The sequence below is a fragment of the Pteropus vampyrus genome, unplaced genomic scaffold (genome assembly GCF_000151845.1).
Source record: "Pteropus vampyrus isolate Shadow unplaced genomic scaffold, Pvam_2.0 Scaffold530, whole genome shotgun sequence".
NCBI lineage: Eukaryota > Metazoa > Chordata > Mammalia > Chiroptera > Pteropodidae > Pteropus > Pteropus vampyrus.
In genome coordinates this window covers 152649-159349 of record NW_011889311.1, presented here as the reverse complement: position 1 = coordinate 159349, position 6701 = coordinate 152649, and the positions used below count along the sequence as shown (strand labels likewise).

General features: G+C 46.2%; 1 pseudogene; it reads left to right on the top strand.

Moving 5' to 3' along the window:
* The first annotated feature begins 1200 nt into the window (after positions 1-1200).
* Positions 1201-1319, top strand: LOC111733150 (annotated as a pseudogene).
* Positions 1320-6701: the final 5382 nt, after the last annotated feature.

The window sequence follows — 6701 nt, the reverse complement described above, 5'->3', positions numbered from 1 at the left end:
GCCGGGACTTCAAGGATGTTACAAGATGAGGCTGGGACCAAGGCAGGGGATAGGGAAGGGAGGAAAAAACAGCAATTTAAAGAAAAGCATCTGTAAGAAGTACTATTAAATTCAAATGTTATTAAAGTATATGTAATTATTTTAAATGGCTTCAATATGAAGTTGAAAGTATCATTAATAGAATCAAATGAGAACAAAAAGAAAGAAAACTAGAAACCATTTATTTCATGTGTGCTTAGATTTTTTTATAATCCCTATTCACTAATTTTACGAGTTGACTTGATATGCATCTTTCTCATATGTCAACCTCAACTACGCAGCTAAGAAACAAGAAATGAGGTAAAAATTACTATAAATGCCATCGGATTCTTTGGAATTTAATTCATTTTATTGGTAATAGAGTATCTGACATCCTCGCTTCTATTTTATGATTTAAGTTTTCTACCCCCACCCGCTTCATAGTCCCTAGGAAATCAAAAGGCCATCATGTTAAAAGATCTTAGAGGAGGATTCTATTTCTTGATATGCAGAAGGAGCGTGCAACGAAATAAGGCAAAAGAAAAATCAGTTTCTAGAATCGCCTTCTGGGATTTGCAGGGACAGGGGCTGGGGGCCACGTGCGGCCAGCTGCCCTGCCCCCTGCACATGGGCCAGTTCTCGTAAGCCCTGTGGCGTCAGACGCAGAGCTGTGACTAAGGGGTCAGGGAAGTGGCAGAGCCCTCAGCCATTTTATCAGCCTGGAGAGAAAAAAGCTCTGTCTAGAGCTACAAGGGCAGCCAAAACCCGAGAAGCCACGCTCTCAAAAAATCGAGGCAAAGCAGAGTCAGGAGAAATCTCATGACCGTTCCCTCTGGGCATTTATTGAATTCTTAAACCACAAAAGAGAGAAGCAAAGAAGCTGAAGAGGAAGTGGCTCATAACAGCACATAATTCTTGACAATCTCAAAATGTTGGACAGATTTCGAAACTCAGGGGGCACAGCAAGGAGGGAATCCTGGCAAACGCGCCACCAGCAGACCCGCACTTGACTGGATTATGTATCTGCCCAGCTCTAGCTTGTCAACAGAAGCACGAACCCCCTCTGGAGCAAAATAAAATCACTCAGCCGCTACAATTATTAATGCAAAATAACCCACCATCAGTAAAAAGCCTCAAAAAAATGAGATGACAGCAACATGTGACTCAGATGCTGTGTTTACCAAGGACGGCCTCGCCAACCTGAACGCGCCCGATCCCATCTGATCTCAGAAGCTAAGCAGGGTCGGACCTGGTTAGTGCTTGGATGGGAGACCACCTAGGAAGACCAGGTGCTGTAGGCGTTTAAAAAAAAGAAAAAAGAAAACAGACTAAGAGCTGCCCTCAGGAGAGGGGGTCCGGGGGCGGAGCCGCCCATCAGCACGAACGATGCCCCTGCCCAGAGGGGGTGTGGCCTTAGGGAGGGGTCCAGGCTGCAAACTGTCCCCTTGGCATCCATTTGGTTTATGTGAAATGAAAGGGTTGATGAAGATCATCGTCGAAATACCTACATAGCATTTTATGGTCGCCGATGTTTTCGTTCATTTGGCCTCTCCTGCCCCATAATAGGCTATGACTGAGACGGGGCTGATATTTTAAAAATCTCTATTTCAGCCACATTAGCATGGATCCTGAGAAAAGTTGAGTGTGTTATAGAAGATCTTTCTGGCTATAACTCTCCAGGACTTGACATACAAGGAAAAAGGTATTTTTTTTTTTTGATAAGCAAGTCTTTGAAATTTCAATATTAAAAAATTACAGTTCATACTTTTAAGAATAAAAATGGTATTATAGTTTTATTTCTAAAACCCCCCTTTTTAATAGATATATATGAAGTATTTTTGAGTATGAAACTCAGCATTTACATAAAAATAATAGAGGAAGTGTAAAGGGAATGTTCTTGATCTCATTTGGAGTGATTCTGAAATGGATATATGCCATCGTTAAAACTCATCAAACTGAAACTTAAGATTTTTGCATTTTAGAGGATGCAACTTTAAATAAGAAAAACATACCAAAAAATAACTAGCAGAGACAACCTCGAAGAAAATGATAAAGCTTGAGTACATATGCTATCACAATCACACCATGCACAACTACAGTAATAAAAACAGGTATAGGGAAATGGACCCATGGAAAAGAAGAGCTAGAAACACTAAAAAATATATAGTGACCTGATATTGCAGTTTATCCGGTAATGAAAGCAATAAACAGTAGTCTTTTCAATAATAGTCGCGGGTCAACTGGGTATACATGTAAGAAAAAAATCAATGTTACCTTCTATTTCTCCAAATATTAAACTAATTCTAGATAATAAATGAATGTAAATGTGAAAGGCAGAAAAACAAACCTTCGAGAAGAAACCATAGGCAAGTATATTCAGAATATTGCGGTAGACACATATTTTTAAACTGCATAACAAAACAACTAACCATAAAGGGGAAAAAAGATCGAGCACGCCAACATTAAGATCTTCTGTTTATCAGAAGAAACCAGAGAAGATGAAAAGGAAATGCACAGACTAGAAAAATATATTTGCAATGCGTGCGTTTGATAGAGTCTCACATAGACTATGCGCAAGAAAGACAAATCAAGGAAAGAGAAAATGCTATAGAATACGAAGAGAAAGGTCTAATGCGCAGTACAAGAGCACAGCTAAATGGCCAGTCGACACACAAAAAGGTTCTCAACCTCATTATCCACAGAGAAATGCAAGTTAAAATCCAATGCAACCATTGGATTTTACGAAACCAAAAAGAGATCTGATCCAGCTTTAGCGAGAGCGTGAAGTAGTTGGACTTTCCATATCTTCCGGTGGGAGTGTAAAGTAGTAAAAACAACCTGGAAGATTGTGTGGTTGTATCCGCTGACACAGGACGTCCCTTCCTTGGTGTGTACCCAACAGGTAACTGCACGCATGTTCAACAAAACGTGCCCATGTGTTTTCATGGTAATGTTACGCGTAGACGCTAATAGCTGGGGTCAGCCCAAGTGACCACCACAGAAGACAGGACGGGTATATCGTGCCCTATTTGTAAGAGCAAATATTTCTTAGTAATGAGAACATGCGATGGCCGCTATGCAGAACACCAAGGCTGAATATCTTACTCGACATTTCGAGCGAAAGAACCAGACATACGAGAGCGCACACTACGTGATTCCCTCACAGAGTCCAGAAAAGGTGGGACTGATAAGCGCTAGAAGTCAGGACGGGTGATGTCTGCAGGGTGATCGCGGGAAGAGAGCCGAGGGTGCTTTCGGACGGGTGATGTCCTCCGTCCCAGACACGCGCTGCGTGCTGGCGATGCTGGGAACGAGGACAGAACACTTGCCGTTTTCACGTCTCATCATCTGTCATGTATCAGTCGAAGCCGTGAGTGTCTCCGCACAGGTGCGCGCACTCACGCACCACATGCTGCACACGAGGACACACGATGGGGGCATGCGACCTAACCTTTGAGGACAACCTTGTTTCCAGGGTCCCAGCTGATTGCAAACGAAACCCGATTTCTGGGCCATCGTTTGGGCAGTGGGCCCCTTGGGGGTGCATTGGGGGCCTGGCGTTAGGGGTCTGGCCTTGGAGCCCTGGTGTCTCGGCCTTCTGCAATGATGCTTTCTAGCTGTTCCGGACCTTCGGGGTTCTTGGGAGGCATCTGTACACACTTTAAAACAGTCTCTCATGCTGTCCTGTAGGTCCAGGAACCCCGCTTCCAACAGCGCTTCTTAAATGCTCTGCTGTCTCACCGGAAAGAACCCATGAGGGTCAGCGTACCTCCCGGTGTCCCCATCAGACTGTGCCACGTGCGCAGAGCCCTCGGACTTCCGGACCGCAGTTCTCAGTCACAAAAAGAGCAGGGGTGCGGGAAGGGGGCACACGCAGGTCCCTGAAGCCTAAGGACCCCTCTTCTTTAGCTAAGCCCTGGGTCCCTCAAAACCGAATTAATCCCAGATCCGGACGTGCGGCTGGGTGGGAACTCATCCATGCGCCTCATAGCGCGGCAATTTTCTTGGGGACTTAACCTCGCACGGTGTGGGGAGAGGGGCTCGTTGTCAGCTTAGAAGGGCTGGCCGGGCCCACCCAGTTCCCGGTGGTGGCGGTGGCGGTGGCTTCCCGGGCAGCAGGTGCCGGCTGCTCCCCCACCGAGGTCTGTCCGCAGTGCCCGCCGCCCCCAGGCGCCAAGTGTGACTCGTGCCTACTTAGATTTTATCTCAATGGTCCAACGGCCCTAACTTCTTGCCCTGATTTGTCCCCTTTAGTCCCCCACTGACTTGTGCTGTGGCCCTGCCTGGAGGCCGTGTGGGCCACGTGCTGCGGCCACCCAGCTGCCCGCTCGGGTCGCTCCTCTCGCGGAGAAACATGAACACCAAGCCCAGCACGTGCGCACAGCGCAGCCAGCACCCCGCAGGGATCCCAGGTTCCGGGGGGACTTACCGAGGTCCCAGGAGGACGACAGGGCTGCGAGCGCAGCGTCGGGGCGCCTGGCCTGGGCGTGTCCTCGGCCCACGGCCCTGAGCGGTCAGCCTCGGACCCCACTCCTCGTCACCCAGCGCTGTCGAAGGAGGATGACGGAAGCAGCCGAGTTGAGCCCCATCAGCCAACTTAGCCCTGCAGGCGCCGCCAGCCTCCTCGGGGACAGCCACACGCGGGGAGGCCGGGGCTTTCAGGGGGTGGAGAGGGGGCAGCACCCCCTGGCCGCCCGTCAGCCCCGTAGTGGTGGGGAGGCCGAGCTGGCCTGGCCTTGGCGACTGGACAGGCTGCGTTTAGCCAATCATAACATTATGCTTCTAATTTATATTAATGTAAAAATTCTTTATGAACAGTGGAAAAAAAGGATCTTGGTAAGTGTGGCCACTGTTTACCAAAATAATGCCCTTCTGTATTTCTGGGTGTGGGGTGGGGGGCCCCCACGGCGACCCCCTTGATAAAGAGTGGCCACGCAAATGCGGGGTTGGGGGCCCTTTCCTAGGTTGGAAGCCAGCATGGGTTCTACAGCCAGTGACTGTGAGAGCATGTGTGACCTGTAGGTGCCATGTGTCCGAGAGCGGCCTGGAAGCTGCCTAGACACGGGCGGGCAGGGGCTCTCGGGGTGTCCTGCACCCACGGGGAGTGCGAGCAGACACACGCACCGGCTTAAGGCAGTGACAACCTGGAGAGGCGGCCTCCGCCATAACCCGGCCCTTCCTGAATAAACCAGGAAGCCGAGGCAAACAGATGAGCAGATCTACAGCCCAGGGACGCGAAGCAAATGCGACAGAAACTGTCTCTATCACAAACTGTCCTGGCGTCTGGGGGAAAAGGGGTCTCGCGGAGACGCTGTTGTGACGAGGCGTGCGTTCCCTCCTGGCGGGACGGGACTCGAATGGTCCCTACGTGGTTGCCTCTAATTCACGCCTCCATGAATATTTATCTCTTTTTTTTTTTCTATTTTAAAATATTTTGTTGCTCTGGGACCAGAAAAGCTGAAAGTAGGACTTTCAGCTGTAAAATTCGAAAACAGAATATGACTCAAAGAAAGTTTCCATATGCATGGTCTTTAGAAAAAAGGAAACCTCTATCATTTTATTAATGCTCTGAGGTGTGCTTCTCTTGTAAAGTTTACAGTGACTAAGGAAAGGTAATTAAAAATTACATAGCTGGCACCGATTCTTAATAGTTTAAGAAAATATAACACATCATTGCTCTTTTTGGACTTATGTGCTGACTTTGTCATTTTATTTTAGGTACCTGGATCGATTTCAGCCAGATTTTCTAAAAGAAATTTTAAGTCCGACAACTGAAAATATTCCCAAGTGACTTCAGAAACCTAATCTTTATGGTTGGGAAGACGCTCTCGCATAGAACGAGAAAAGATGATTTCTCAGTGGCTTTCAGGCAGGTGTTCTTAAGTCTCATTACGCTGCCTTTTCTGTTTACTCCTTAACAACTTTCAATAGTGAAACAAAGAAAGATATTGTCTTTATTTCAAGGGTCAGGTTACAAGTACAGAAGACAATAAGCTGGCTGAAAGCAGTACAGCGCTATTACATAAAACCAAACAAAAAATAAAGCTCTAAAATTCAGATGACGACTTCGTCCTTCCTTCAGCCTGCCTGCGGGAATTTATTGAAGGAGGCTTTCAAACTTCATCGGAAAAGCCTGATGCCAGCTAATGACCGTGTGTGGGGAAGAGGCTTGGCTGTGTTTAAACCCGGTTAGAACAACTGTGGGTTTCTGCTTCCTAAGTGAGCCTTTTAACTTCCGAAGAAAACCCTTTGAGGTCTCGGCTTATTTGCTCTCAGCAAATATATGGTTTCGGTCACTTAGAATAAAACAAGATTTTTAAGAAAGTAATTTTTAAAAACGCGTACTTGCGAAATATTTCATAGGTATCATAAACATGTATCTGAAATTCATTTTAAAATCAAATTATTAGTTACAAGGTATAAGTTTACATTTTCGGTTAAATGGAATCAGCTAAACTGAGCCATTAATCAGTTGAATTTTCTTCTTCATTCCACTTACGGGAAGAAGCATTAAATAATAACAAAAGAAATAGCTTATAACAGCAATATGGTAAAAATAAAAAAAGTCATTTCAAACCTCATATTATAGTCCTTTACAAATTTTTCTGCTAGATTTTAACAAAGAATGGATTAAATTCTAGAGCCTCATTCAAGGTCAAGTTCGTTTGGCCTACATAGGGTCG